Source organism: Apodemus sylvaticus, chromosome 1 (assembly GCF_947179515.1).
Source record: "Apodemus sylvaticus chromosome 1, mApoSyl1.1, whole genome shotgun sequence".
Classification (NCBI taxonomy): Eukaryota; Metazoa; Chordata; class Mammalia; order Rodentia; family Muridae; genus Apodemus; species Apodemus sylvaticus.
In genome coordinates, this window is record NC_067472.1 from 73,273,270 (window position 1) to 73,287,969 (window position 14,700).

A 14,700-nucleotide genomic window follows, 5' to 3' on the forward strand; every position below is an offset into this window, starting at 1 on the left:
CAGAATCACCTTTACCACATATGCCAGCATTTTGCAGTTAGGGAGCATTTTCCTGGTTGCTGCAAGAAAGAAGGTGCTGGATTCTGGCCATGGGAACATGGGCCTGCTAGAGACTGTGGCTTCCATTCTGTTCCCCAGAGTCTGGGGTTTGGTGCTCCAAAGGCTGTCCAGAACAAGTCTTACTAGTTTAAGGTGTCTTTCTTTATGTTAACTGATTTCATCTTCAGCCCACAGCCAAGGGGTCGACCACTGGAGCCTTTCCTTGGAGTAGCCTCCGTGGGCCACTGCAGCAGTGACACTTAGAGTCCTGTAGGACCTTGCCTCTCAGAAGAAGCTAACCTACAGGGCCCAAGATCTAGACAGCCTTCCTAGGATGCAAAAATACAACAGAGGGCGCCGAAACCACCAGCGCCGAAACCACCAGCGCCGAAACCACCAGCGTCAGTGGCCTTGAATATCAATGTATGGGCTGTCTCTAGACTGCCAAGTTCCTTAAAACTGTCTTCGGTAGCCGGGTCACTGCCACACACACGAGGTTTGGGGTTCTGTCTTGTAGGAATCACCGCAATACACAAACTGTATTTACTTGCTGGGCGTAGGGGCGGGGACCAAACCCACCGCTCAGCAGGGCGCGCACGCCTTGATCTTGCATTCCAGACTCGAGCTGATGTGTGTCAGCGCGACGTGGGGCGGGGGGGAGGGTTCTGTTCAGAGGTTTCATTCGCCATCTGCAAGTCACTCCCAAACTTTTCCTCCCAGCGCTCGGGAAGTCAGGTTGACGCGCCCCGGGTGCGAGGTGCTAGGAGCGGGGCTGGGCGCGCGCTCCCGCGGAGTCGGAGCTGCAGAGGCTTCTGAGATCGTCTTGGGCTTTTCAGGTACAAGTTGGGCGCTGGGTGATTGGACTGGGGGGTGGCGAGAAGCGGCGGGCGGAGGTTTGGCTCCGGGTTCCGGTGCCCCTCTGCGGGTTCCGCTCATGTTGACCGGGACTGGGCGCGGGGATGTATGCAGCCTCACTCCCTGCGCGGAGGCTCCGGACGCGGAGGCGGCAGCGGCCCAGGCAGACAATGAACTTGGAGCGCGCCGAGCTCTGGCAGGTTTGGGCCCGCACCCCTCGTTCAGGCCTCCTCCCTCCAGGCACGGTCCCCTGTAGAAGGCGTCCTTTTCGCTGCGCGATCCTGGCTGTGCTCTAGGTGCCCAGCACGCCTGGGGACCCTGTGGGAAGGACTGCCTGTGGCGGCGCCGGGGCTCACACGCCCCCTCCCTAGACAGAGCGAATGTGGTCCGAGCTCCAAGACAGAGGACCGGGAGCTGGCGTGGTGGCGCTGTGGACAGCTGGAGGCCGGCAGAGGACGCACGCCGCGGGGCACGCACCGGCTAGCTGTCCCGCAGAACGGCCCCAAGGAGTCAGAATTCGCACAACCGTGGGTCGGTCAGGGACTGAGGGGAAGGAAGACTGGATATAAAGCCAATGGATAGACAGATCGACGATTTTCTGGAGCGAGCTCTCTACGGGCAGAGATGGGGACCGGGATTCCCCTAGTCGGGCTCACCGCCTCCCCGACCCCCGCACACTTTGGGGGAAGTTTCCAGGCGTAGCCTGGGGCAGGTATGTGGGCATCTGCCACTGTCTCTGGGTACCACCAATCCGAGCCGCCTCGGGAACCCGGGCTGTAGCTGCACTGCCGCTCTGGGTGGATAGACACGTGTGGGTCTCCGGGAACGGCCCCAGGCGTCAGCGTCTGTGGGACCAAGATTCCCAAGGAGGGACTGTAGGGGACAGGCCTGGGAGGAACCGAGGGAGAAGTCAACTTTTTTTACTGGCCGCTTTTTCCTTCGTCCCTGTACCCTAAGTCCCCGAAGCGGCCTGACTAAGGAGTCTCAGCGGTGTCTCTGGCCAGCTGAGAGGCAGAGAGCAGAACGAGGCTGCTCTGAGCTAAGCCGGGAGAGTGGCGGTGGCTGCGGGGAGCCGAGAAGGCAGGGGGCCGGACGCGGGGGTGGGGGAGCGACTCTGGGGATGGCGATTGCGTGCTAGTCGGTGGGGCAGTGTGCTCCGATGGAGTGGAAACGGGCGTTGTGTCTGGTAGCGGGTCTTGGCGCACTTGCCCGGGTGGAGCCCGGGGGATCCTGGATGGCGGCCGGGCGAGGAGAGCCAAGCTGTGTAGGGAATGAATGGAGGGAGAGCTGGGGAAGCGCCTTCTTTCTCCTTCTGGCGAATCGATTGGCCGACTTGCTCTCGTTTGCGTCCACGTTTAGGACTCCGAGGTCCCGCACACCCTCGTTTGACTGCCCCACTGTGGTCGAGTGTCCACGTTGCCGGCCTGTCTTGAGCCTCAGGGCACACGATGGTGCTGGAGCCGCTAGAGCGAGCGAAGCTAGGGCTGGGCTGCTTATTGCTAGGCTACCGGCGGCTGTACATGGGCACCTCTAGTAAGCGGGGAGGGGGGGGGAAGGGGCGTGGGGTGTGGGGTGTAGGGTGTGTGTGGGGGGAGTTGGAACCAGCTGCTGAGGGGTGGGGAAGGGGCACCCTCACCTAAGTCTCCTAAGAGATCTGCTGGACTCTCACGTGTCTCTCATCTGTGTTGAGTAAGTTAATGGCATGGAGTTTTCAGGAATGAAGTTCAGGAAAGCCTTGTGACAGCCTGTGGCCAGTGGCTCTGAGCTTGGCTACTCTTTTATCAACTGCTACTTCGGGTCGGCAGGGTGCCTCTGTCAGGGAGGACTCTTCAGAACATCCACCTTCTGCAATTCCTGACTGAATGGTGTGGATCTCCTCCTTGGATTAGGGTGTGATCATCCCAGGAGTTCTTCTGACAACACCTGTACTCATCTCTACTCCATTTGTGATGGAGGACACTGAGGCCTAGAGGCTCTCCCAAAGTTTCTCTTGGAACTCCCCCCATCTCCAACTGATATTTCCTGTCAGCTGTCTCACCGCCAAATCAAAACCCCCCCTTCTGCAGAATATGACATTTACTGCCTTTACAAAGCTGATTGATTCACAAACGCACACATAAGGTTTTGCTCAAAGAAACCTGGGAATAAAAGTGCTTTATAACTGGGTTGGTTTTGACCAACAAGTTTGCTCCCCTCCAAACTAAAGGAAAACTGAGGATAATTTTTCTTTTCCTTGCCATCTCAAGAGATGGAGTTTGGAGGGGAAGTGGCTTGCTATTGTTGTTTCTCTACTAGGGCTGAGGTGAACAGGAAGTGAAGCTCTGGGCCCAGGCTTCCTCCCAAGGTCTTGCTCCCCAGGTAGCTATCTCAGGGTCTTCTGAAGGACACACAGCACTGAGGAGGCTGGTTGATCATGCTTGCTTTTTGATGCATGCAGAACCTGGACCACTGTCCTAGCCAAAGATCCAGTGTTGTCACCTGCCATTCTTCCTTCTTTATCCTTTCTTCCCTGTGTGTGGAGAGGCCCCTTGCTTTCCACATTCCCAAGAGATTAATCCTTTCATCATAAAGAAGCTCCACCTGAGGACCAGAGCCAAGTGGACTTTGCTTATTCAGGTCTTGAGAAGGAACTGAGGAATAATCTCAAAATAACTAGTTGGGCCCTAGGAGCTGGGCATCTTTGAACCTGGAGAGAGCAAGCTGGAGATTAGTGGTGTGTGTGTGTGTGTGTGTGTGTGTGTGTGTGTATGTGTGTGTGAAGAGGAGGGAGACACCTTTAGCAAGTAAGCAACACAGAGAAAAATGTCCACTCATTTTTGGACAACTCAAGCCAGTTGTTCTTGGGTCTTGTCATTTCAACACAGTTCTTAGCCCTAGATATGGAAGTCTAGATATGGAATCTCAGGATGGTATAGGTGGTGGTGGTGGTGGCGGTGGTGGTTGTGGTGGCCGTGGTAGTGGTGGTGGTGGTGATGGTGGCAGTGATGGTGGTGGTGGTAGTGGTGGTGATGGCGGTGGTGGCGGCGGTGGCGGTGGTGGCGGTGGTGGAGGTGATGGTGGCGTTGGTGGTGGTGGTGGTGGTGGTGGTGGTGGCGGTGGTGATGGTGGTGGTGGTGGTGGTGATGGTGGTGGTGGTGATGGTGAATGCCCTGCTTCAGTTCAAAGCTCCACATCTGGCCCCATGCTGCTATGTCAGAGAAGTCCCACTCTGATACAGATAAGGACTAATGTACTACTTGTCATACCCTGGGGCTAATGGGCTTGCCTAGGCCCATGCTGTGTGTCATTTGTCCATAGCTAATCCATGCACTGCCTTAATGGACAGTGAGACTCTACATAAACCTTTTTGTGTACTGGCTTACCAAATAGACCCCACAGTTGAGCCTAAGGATACCCTGGGGATAGGACAGACAAAGGGCTGATCCTCTCTTAAGAGAGGCAGACAAGACATGCGGGTGTCGGACAGAAAAATGATCCTTGAGTTGCAGGCCTGGGAGCAAGAATGAGGCAAGGGAAGTGAGAGGTTGGCTGTGGGGACAGGAGAGGAGCCTGGGCTGGGGCTCTTTGTGGCCACTATGCTGGCTTGGGTCTCTTACAAAGTCCCAGATAAAGACACCCCTTGGGGTTGGCAGTGCCGCTTTGACCTGATCCTCTTCCTGGAGCTTTTGCTGGCCCCCATTTGTGGAGATGCCCTTTGAAGACCATTTGCATGAGAGAGGAGATGTTTTTCAAAAGTTGCAGCTGGCCTGGCAGTGTCAGTCACCTGAGCAGTCACTCAGAAGATGTGTCTTCAACAGTGTAGGATTTGGAAGTGACTGTTGAGTCAATGGAATAAGTATGCAACCCTAGCCCCTTCTGGGTTGTAAGGAGGCGCAGGTACCACAGATATTAAGTTACTTCAAAGAGCAGTTTGGTCCTCCAGCTGGGAATAGAGAGCTTGTTTGTTCTTAGCTGGCTGATTGTACAGACAGGGTGTTTCAACTTACACAGTGGATTTCTTTATTGTCCTCAAGTCTGGCGTGTTCCCTGAGACTGTCTCTCCTCTGAAACACTAGGAGCTAATGATACCCATGAAGACCTGACACTCCACATCCCAAGGTGAACATAAAGGTGGCAGGGTGCTTATCCAGCCTACTATCCAGGAAAAAAGGGGTTGTGTTGATGTGGGCCAATGGGGATTGTTTTTCTAAAACACAAGAATGGAGGAGCAAGGCTGTTTTTTGTAGCAGTTGTCATTAGCCATGCCCCTATACGGTCACAGCTAGCCCTGTGCTAGGCAGATCCCACGGGTGTATCTATCCCTTTGCCTCTCTTAGCGGTCCGGGGAAGGGAAGGACAATGGAGACCCCCATGATTTTGGTTATTTAATGTGCAGGGAGGGATGATGGAACTGGAGTGGGGACGGGCCTGGACGCACAAGGAGGCTGTGCCGATCTTAAGTGGTTAAGTGTGTGTGTGTGTGTGTGTGTGTGTGTGTGTCTGTCTGTCTGTCTGTCTGTCTGTCTTGGGCTTAGCAAGTGGGAAGCGATTTCTATCCTTTTTGTAAAGGACAAAAATTTGCTAGGATGCTGAGGGAAGAGGTGGCTTCCCTCTGTCATCTGCAGCAGCTCTGTATAGCATTTATGCATTCCCTTTAGGTGTGGCCCGGGGCCAGGTGCATGGGGGCAGAGAGTCAGCTCTCTGCATGCCACCTCTGCACAGCGAAGAGATTAGTGGGCGAGGCAGAACTTGTGCAAGTCAGAATTACATAATGCTGCTGACAGGCATCTTTGAGGGGCCTTTGGAAAGTACAGTGGGAGGCTGGTGAGTGGCTTGGAAGTTGGAGCTTTGGGGATGATTTTACCCAGGTGTCCTATAAAAGAGAGACGCCTGTGCCAGGTGCCGGGAAGGATGCCTGGTAAACCGCACTCAGTGAGCACTGGCTTTTGTGGTAGTTTATTTTTTCATTATTTTATTTGGTTTATAGAACTCAGAACTGAAGATGGAGAGATATCTCTGATGCCTAAAATTGCATGGTCTCTTCCACCCCGATCCTTCTGTATACTTCCTTAGAGAAGTGCTTCTCAACCTTTGGGGCTGTGACTCCTTTGGGGGTCAAACGACCTTTTCACGGGTCACCTAAGACACAGATATTTATATTGCAGTTCACAACAGTAGCAAAGTTTTAGTTATGAAGTAGCAATGAAAATAACTGTATGGTTGGGACTCACCACGAATGAGGCACTGTTTTAAAGGGTCGCAGTGCTAGGACTGTGGAGAACCCACTGTCCAATCTAGTCTACACTGAGGGTGTGGCTGAGAATGAAGTTCAGTGATAGAGGGCTTGCAAAATAAAAATAGAAAAGCATTGAGAGAGAGAGAGAGAGAGAGAGAGAGAGGAGAGAGAGGAGAGAGGGGGGAGAAGGGAGAAAGAGGAGAGAGAGAGGAGAGAGAGAGGGGAGGGAGAGGGGAGAAAGAGGAGAGAGAGAGAGGAGAGAGAGGGGGAGGGAGAGGAGAGAGAGGAGAAAGAGGAGAGAGAGAAAACGAGAGAGAGAGAGAGAGAGAGAGAGAGAGAGAGAGAGAGAGAGAGAGAGAGGAAAGAGAGAGAGAGAGGAAAGAGAGAGAGAGAGGAAAGAGAGAGAGAGAGAAAGAGAGGAGAGAGGAGAGAGAGAGAGAGAGAGAGAGAGAGAGAGAGAGAGAGAGAGTCACACTCTTGTCTCAGATTTCCTGACTTCCTTGTCTCAGGCTTGTCTCAGACCAGCCTGAGACAAGGCTGGTCTGGTCATCTTTTTATCTGTCCAGAGATGGAACAGGGCTCTACCTGCCCTCTAAGCTCCTTTAGTTGATCTTGTGGGCATACTGTGGGTGCTATTTGATACCATTATGTTATGCAAGGTGGAGACCAGGCTATTCTCAAAAAAAAAAAAAAAAGAAAGAAAGAAAAAAAAAGAAAAAAAAAGAAGAAGAAGGAGAAAAAGAAAAAGAAAAAGAAAAGAAAAGAAAAAAGAGTGCTGGTTTGGCTGGCCTTCGAATCTTGAGCCCTTCTCTGAAAGGGGTATGGGTTTGTTTGGGAAGGGAGCTCCTGGCTGGGGTGCGTCCTCCTGACACCTAAGTTACATCTCTAGAACTCATCTTGGTTCAGGCATTTTAGATTTCTGAGGGAAGTAAGGCTGGCAGATCCTAAAAAGCAGAAGATGTCATTAAAAAAAAAAAAAGAAAGAAAACTTGGGTACTATCCAGAATTGTGTTTGTGGTAGGAACACTGAAGTAGGCAGCCCAGTCACCCAGGTGTCTGGAAATACCCCAACATGGGCAGATAATTAGATACAGGCTGAGCACAATTATGTTTTCCTTATAGTGTTCTGGGGCTGATGGTTTCACATTTTCTCTAGAAATGGAATATGTGCCTGCTGGGCTGTTTTGTTCTTTGTGGTCAAAAAGATAGTGTGATGGCCACCTAGGAGGAAGACATGCTTTTCCCTGCTAGCTTCCCTGAAGGTACTGGGCTGATGACTCCGTCAGCACATAATTCAGCCTGCATTTCCGAGGAGGAGCGGTTGGAGGAGAGGAACATTGCAGTATTATATTGCACCTTTGATGCATGGGGCTCAGAACGTGTCTGCACTCTATCTGCTTGTGAATGATCCCAGGCAATGCCTAGAAGAGTAGCCAGCACTTCCAGTCAGCGTGTTTAGGGCCACTGTGCAGACATTCTCCTAGCTCGGGGTTTGGACACCCTAACCTCTCAGAGAAACCACCTAAGTCCTGGGCAGACCTGCCTTGGCTTCATGGCAATTCTGATTTAAGTTCCCACTGCACTTTTTTCTCTTATTCCCATGGCCATGGCTGTAAGACTTAATGTATCATAGTTTCCTCATTTAAACACCTAAGCTAACAACCTCTTCCTGTTGAGTGGTTTATTATAAATAATACAAGTTTGGATTCAGGGATACTCCTCACATCTAGCCACTTTTCTGGTGGAGATCAAATGTGACTTTTATTCTTATTGGAAGCTCAGGTTGACAAGTGTGCTGAACCAGTATGAGGGGCAAGGTATACCACGAGACGGTTTGCCTTACTCAGCAAGTCTACACACAATAGGGTGAGTGGGGGTGGGGTTTTCCCCTTCTGGACAGGTCCTTTTCTCCTTGGTGTAGGCAGAAGTGTCTGCTTAGCGAGAGGTGGACAGTAAAGGTCTATGTCTGTCTTCTGTATTCCCAGGACTGTATAGATACTTCCTGGTGTAGACACTGGAGGGGTGACACATGCTGCTTTCTTCCTCTGTCAAGAAGCAAAGTGTTGGGCGCAGTGTCTGGCCAGGGTAAAGGGTTGGCCCCTGTCGCCTCTTGGAGATACAGTGGGCAGGCTGGCCAAAGTGTGCATGTGATATATCGATTCTGTGTTGGTATTTACTATGGGAGATTACCTGACTTGTCATTCTGGGGAGTGGCCCTATTTAGATTCCAGGCTGCATTCAAAGCAGAAAGCAGTTCACTTGAATGGAGGTAATGGTTGACTGCTAGCCAGGGGCCTTTTCTCTTTCTTTCTTTCTTTCTTTCTTTCTTTCTTTCTTTCTTTCTTTCTTTCTTTCTTTCTTTCTTTCTTTCTTTCTTTCTTTCTTTCTTTCTTTCTTTCTTTCCTTCCTTTCTTTCTTTTTCTTTCTTTCTTCCTTCCTTCCTCCATCCCTCCCTCCCTCCTTCCTTCCCTCTCTTCCTTCCTTCCTTCCTTCCTTCCTTCCTTCCTTCCTTCCTTCCTTCCTTCCTTTCTTTTTTTGGAGGGGTGTCCCTCAACTGGCAGTGGAGTTCTCCCCCTGTCTCCCTTCTTTGTCTTGCTATGTAGCTGAGGTTGGTCTCAAACTGCTGAATTTACATGTCATACTGGGACAGTCAACATAGGCTGTGCCTGCTACTGGCTTGCACTCTAGCCAGGTAGAGCTCTGTCTTTGTGCAAAGTTCCCTGACCAGCCAGCCTAGATGTAGCTGTACTCGGGTCCCCTAGCCACTGGAAGGGGAGCTCCGGCATCTGTTCATGCTCCCTTGTGTCCCAACCCTCACTTAGGATCACCACTACTAGGAAGCCCAGGTGGTTACTGCTGCCATCTCTCATGTCCACCTACAGCGTCCTTCCTCCGAGTTTCTTTTGTATTTCTCAGATTTGAACCCTTTCCATGAGCACTATGTTCTGGTTTTCTAGGTAACGTCTGTTTGCCTGGCCTAGTGAGCCCCTTAACAGTGAGGAGAGGGTCTGGGCCCTTGTCACTTTCTCATCCTTGGGACCTACTACTAGTTGAGAGTGATTGTAACACATTAAATTCATTCATCAATTTACAAAGATCCACCTGAGAGCTGATCTCCTGGGGATGCTTGTGTATACTCGGAAGATAGGGATTCTGGATTCGGTACCATAACCCAGGAGTTGACACTTGTTGACCTTCTAGAAGAGCCTGGGGTAATGACCCTGGACTCCTGGTATCATATTGGGGAGGGTTATTATAAGAGCAATCACAGCTTTTTTTGTGTGACTTGAGAGTTGTGGGGAGAATGTTATGGGAACTTAGTTTCTGCTCCAAGAATATAAACAGGAATCATGTACTCGGGCAAGAGCCAGGGGCCATTAGCATTTTGTGTGCCTGGAACATATAGCTTGTCCTAAGGTTCCAGTCTCCTTTGTTTGGAATGTAAATATTTGCATTAAAAATATAAAGTATGTCCTAGTGTGTATTTTTAGTGACTGTAGTTTCTAAACCCCAAATCAGACTATTGGTCTACAGAGGATTGTTTCCTTCCAATTTGTGAACCTGTTTATATAAAGAGTCTTCCAAATGTACACATACCAGACCATGTTTACTTTGTGTGCATGAGGGATCTCCGGGCCTCCAAGAAAATAGTGGTCCTGATGGATCTGGGCTGCTGCTGGTGGTGAGCCTCAGTGCGCCCTGGTGTGCCTTCTGTACTCTTTTGAGTCACAGAGCTATCAGGAACGGTAGCAGGCTTTGAACCCAGGCCCCATGGGATCATCTCACTCTGCTTTCTGGTTTAGTTTCCTGTTCATGGGCTGGTGATCCTGGTTGATCCCTGAGTCTTCTAACTATGCATTTTGCTTCAGAACTGTTCATTGCTCTAGGACAGTGGTTCTCAACTGTCCTGATGTTGCAACCCTTTAATACAGTTCCTCATGGTGTGGTGACCCCCAACCAAACAGCTATTTTTGTTGCTTCTTCATGACTGTAATTTTGGTGCTGTTCCAAATGGTAACGTGATGATATGCAGGATATTGGATGTGTGACTCTGATCAGGCTTGTGACCCACAGGTTGAGGAACACAGCATCCAGGACAATGACATTGCTATCCCTGAGGTCCCCATGGCTGGGCTGCTGTTGAACTGTGCAGATCTGTGTGACAACTTCCTCCAGCATCATATTTGGGACAGTTCCATTTTTCACTTGTCCTCTGGAAACTAGCCCAGATCTGTCAAATGTTTGCTTGCTTCTCTGACCTGCCTTGTTTTCTGGGTTCAAATCTAGTGGCTGATGGGAACTGGGCTAAACCTTCTGCCCTGCGTGGGGGACAGTCAGTTCTGGGACTTCCTCTAAATTAGCCTTGGATTGAAAGCATAACAGGGTGAAAAGTGTCTTCCCTTCACATCTAGATTCTTGGCTGGGTTACAAATTAAATTGACACAAGACAGATGGACAGAAGGAGGAACACAGTTGATTATACACACATTCTCACACACTAGGACGTGGGAAGAAGGGGAGGGATGGTTGAAGGTCATCCTGAGTTAGAGAAACAAGCCGGACTTGCGTCTCCTGGGTGATGGCCACACATTACAAGAGGGTAGGGGTAAATACATCTTGGCTGCACAGTCAACAAACACTGTCTTGTGAAGCTAAAGTCTCAGGGTAACTAATGTTATCTTAGGAACAACGACCAGAAGAAGAGATGAGCCTTCCTGGGTCGGAGCCTTTCCACACCGATGAGAAGCCAGTCATGGAGCTGATGGTACACAGCCTTAATTCCAGTACTTGGTTGGCAGAGGCAGGCTGATCTTTGAGTTGGAGGCTAGCCTGATCTACAGAATGAGTACCAGGACAACTAACACTACACAGAAAAAAATCCTGTCTTGAAAAACCAAAATAGCAAAAGAAAAGAAAGCACTTAAGATAAAGCCCAGCTTAGAGGAGGCAGAGGCAGGTGTGTTTCTGTGAGTTCAATGTCAGCCTGGTCTACAAATCGGGTTCTAGAACAGTTAGGGCTGTTAACACAGAGAAACCCTGTCTCAAAGCCAGAAGATAAAGTCTCCAGGGTACCCTCCTCCAACACTATTGCCTAGGCAAATGTTTTCCCAGATTCAGGCATCCAGGCCTATGGGGCCACACTGCAGTCAAAGGTCTAAGGGAGCCAGGATTCATTTTGAGCTTTTTGGCAGAATTTGACTTTGTCCAAATTGTTCTGGCTTGAGCATGCAAAGCTCAAGAGCTGTGGGGTCACGGAGACTTGCACCAATGTTCCAGAAAACAATTGCGAAGGACAAGCGATATAGAGGAAGATCACATTCTGAGTGTGAAGCCGTGGGGAAGAAGCCCAGTTTGCAACAGAGACCTGGGGATGTTCTACATGCTAGGAAAAGGGACCAGCTGTTAAAGGCTACAGGCTGGGCTGGAGAGAGAGCTCAGTGGCTCAATTCCCAGCACCCACATAGCTGCTTACAAATGTAACTCCAGTTCCAGGTAATCGATGGTACCAGACAAGTATGTGATGCACATATAGGTAAAATATCCATATACATAAAATAAAAGAAAGAAAAGCTGCAGGTATTGAGTGAAACCAGACACCGAAGAAGCTGTATGTGTTGTTACAGGTGACACAACTTTAGGGCAGGCTTACCTGAGGGGGATAGATGTGAAGCTACAGGATTTGGTGTTTGCCCTGCTAAGTTTTAGTCTTGCCTTGGGCCATTCTTTCCTAATGGGAATATTTATTTCATACCATTGTATATTCAAAACATGCTACCTGGGTTTTGCTAGTACAAGAACTCATTGTTAAGAGATTGAATGAGTTGTAGAAGATACTCTGGATTTGGTATAAGAACTCTAAGACTATAGTGACTTTTAAAGTTTGAATGAATGCATTTTACATTATGAGATGGCCAGGCGCTTATGTAGAACTGGGTAGGGAAGGCTGCTATGCCTTGGGTGTGAAATGTTTCTTACAAACTCATTTGTTTGAATACTTGGTCCCCAGGTGGTGGCACTGTTTGGGGGGATTGTGGTACTTTTGGAAATGGGATCTGAGTGGCAGCTATGGGACCCTAGGGACAGGTCGAGGTACTATAGCCTGGCTGTCTTTCTGGTTCTAGTTCTTGTCTCATGATTGGCTGCTGAGTAGTGAATAGGGTATGCTTGCTGTGAGCTTCCGACACTGGAAGGAGTTGCCTGTTTATATCTTTCTCTACCACAATGGACCTGGAGCCCAAATACATCGATCCTGGGGCTGCTTTTGTCAGACAATCCAGCGCAGTGATGAGGGCAACTGATGAATCTGGTGACATTTCCTTAATTCTTTAAAACTGAAGTTTCAGCTTCTTAGGAGGATGAGGTGGGTATATTTCTTCAAGCCACGAGTTCAAGATCAGACTAGTCGATGTGGTGAGGCCCCATCTTAGATAGCAGCAACACACAACCACAAGCAAATAATAACCCTTTGGCTTGGAGGGTGCTGTGGGGAAGAGGAGGGAAACAGGCCACTGAGGCTACTGGGAGCCCAGGAGCTGTCTCTTCACAGAGCAGCCTCCTCAGTGCAGGGTGAAGGGCAAATGAAGGGGAACTGGGAGGACCCTAGAAAGGAAGGCACTTTCAGGGCTGTCCCCCCTCCCCCAATCTCTGGGCTCCTTTTGAAGCTGGAGTGTAGCACCTCATGTTGGATGGGGCTGCCTTCTCCATCCACTGAACAGCTTTGGGCAGCAACTCCTTGAGACAGGATGATCATCTTTCCTTGATCATTTCTGTCTCTCCAAGGGCATGGACTTTTAGGAATGTCTGCTGTCTTGCTTGGGAGCTTCTTCTTCCTAACAGTCCTGGGATACTGAGCCCCACGTGGGAAAGGAAGAGAATGGGAAGGCGGCGACTACAGAGGAGCAGAGTTCTACACTACCCACTACCAAACATGGACCTCCCATTTACCTAACCTACCTCACCCTAAGGACCCGTGATAGGGCTTGGGAGTGAGGACCCTGGGACAGGACGGCTTGTGGGTTCTAGGTGTTGAACTAAGGAAACGCACGACTCTTATCTGTGTTTATAGTTGGCTTGATTCACAGTGGTGCGGCTCTCACTGTTTGTCCTTGTTTTAAGCACAGATAACCTGTTCCAGGCAGGCCTCAGCTCAGTAATGGGAGGGTGTTACATTGAAAGTGAGGAAGTAGCTGCTTCTAGGATATGCTGAACTTGCCTGAGAAAGTTACCAGAAAGACAGGATGAGGAATGAAAAGGTGCCCATTATGAGGAATGAAAGGGTGCCCATTATCAGCCTGGCATTTACATTGTGCTAACTCTGAGCAGCTATTTGACACCCCCTTGATAGCAGTTTTAGTGAGGTGCCTGGGGGTGGGGCACGGGGAGCCAGAGAAGGAAGCTAGCTAGTGCTTTGGAGCCCTTCTTCAGAATTATCCAGTCAGGCCAAAGCAGGGAGAAACATCTGCTCCCTAGCCAACAATGGGGAAATCCACGAATCTTTCGTCTTGTGTATGATTTAGCTCAGAATAAAAATGATGTATTAAAAGCACGTGAAGCATCCTTGCTGTCTGAGTGGTAGAAGATAAACTTGCTTTCAGCTGTTGCAAACAAATCAATGGAAAAACCGCAGGGCTGTTCACTCTCCAGTCCTCAGATTTACAAGAGGAAGCTCTGTCTATTCACAGGGCCTTCCCTTCAGATAGCCTAGGAAGTGGCTGCCTCCCATACTGATATGCAGAACATTGCTCTCATCTTGAAAGTCATACAACAGGCCTTAAAAACAACAAAAAGAAAACCAAAAACACTCATTCAACATATTCTTTTAAAAGCAACCTTTTCGAGATACTACATGCTGTGTTAGTTACTTTTTTATTGTCATGACAAAAATATCAGACAAAAGTAACAAGAATGAGGTTTATTTTGGCTCACACTTGGAGGGTACAGTGTACCGGGGTGGCACAGGCATGGTGACTAGAACACGAGGTGGCTGGTCATGTTGCAGTCACAGTCAGGAAGCAGACAGAGGCAAACACTTCAGCTTTTGCTCAGCTGACTTCTCCTGTTTATTCAGTCGGGGACCCCAGCTGTGGCAGTAGCTTCCACCCCCATCCAGGGTGGGTCTTGTCTTCCCTCTTTAGCTAGCTCTTTCAGGAAACACCCTCACAGACATACCACAGGTGTCTTCCATGGTGATTCTAAATCTAGTCCAGGTGACAAGTCACCCCTGCTATATGGTTCATCCATGTGAAGTATATGATGTAATGTGTTGTGTATCCACAGTTTTGCACATTACATCACCACAGACGATGCTAATGGCGCTTCACCCACTGAACAAGAAAGTCTGTACCATCTTGCTTGCTATCACCACTGTCCCCCTCTCACCGCCAGCACACCTAGCCCTGACAGCTACACACCAACTTTTGGCCCTCTTGTCAATTTGGCACCTCAACTCTGAATTGTGAAGAATGTGGTGTTCTGTGATTGGCTTCTTTCAGTGTGTGTTATTAGCATGTGAAGTCCGTTTTTCTAATGGCCAGATAATATTCTGTGAGCGGGACTGACCACAGCTCTGCTGACTCTAGTGTCCCCTGGGA

General features: G+C 49.7%; 1 protein-coding gene across 2 annotated transcripts in view; it reads left to right on the plus strand.

Annotated features, from left to right (window-relative positions):
- The first annotated feature begins 745 nt into the window (after positions 1 to 745).
- Chst15 (carbohydrate sulfotransferase 15) overlaps positions 746 to 14,700 on the plus strand; it is an 80,374-nt gene continuing 66,419 nt past the window's right edge. Inside the window, exon 1 of one of the 2 annotated variants that reach the window (XM_052196828.1) lies at positions 746 to 875. The gene's annotated coding sequence lies outside the window, so the exon portion shown is untranslated. Of the gene's footprint in view, positions 876 to 1,345; positions 1,607 to 14,700 lie in introns of those variants that run through there. The other variant, XM_052196835.1, reaches the window with a different exon arrangement.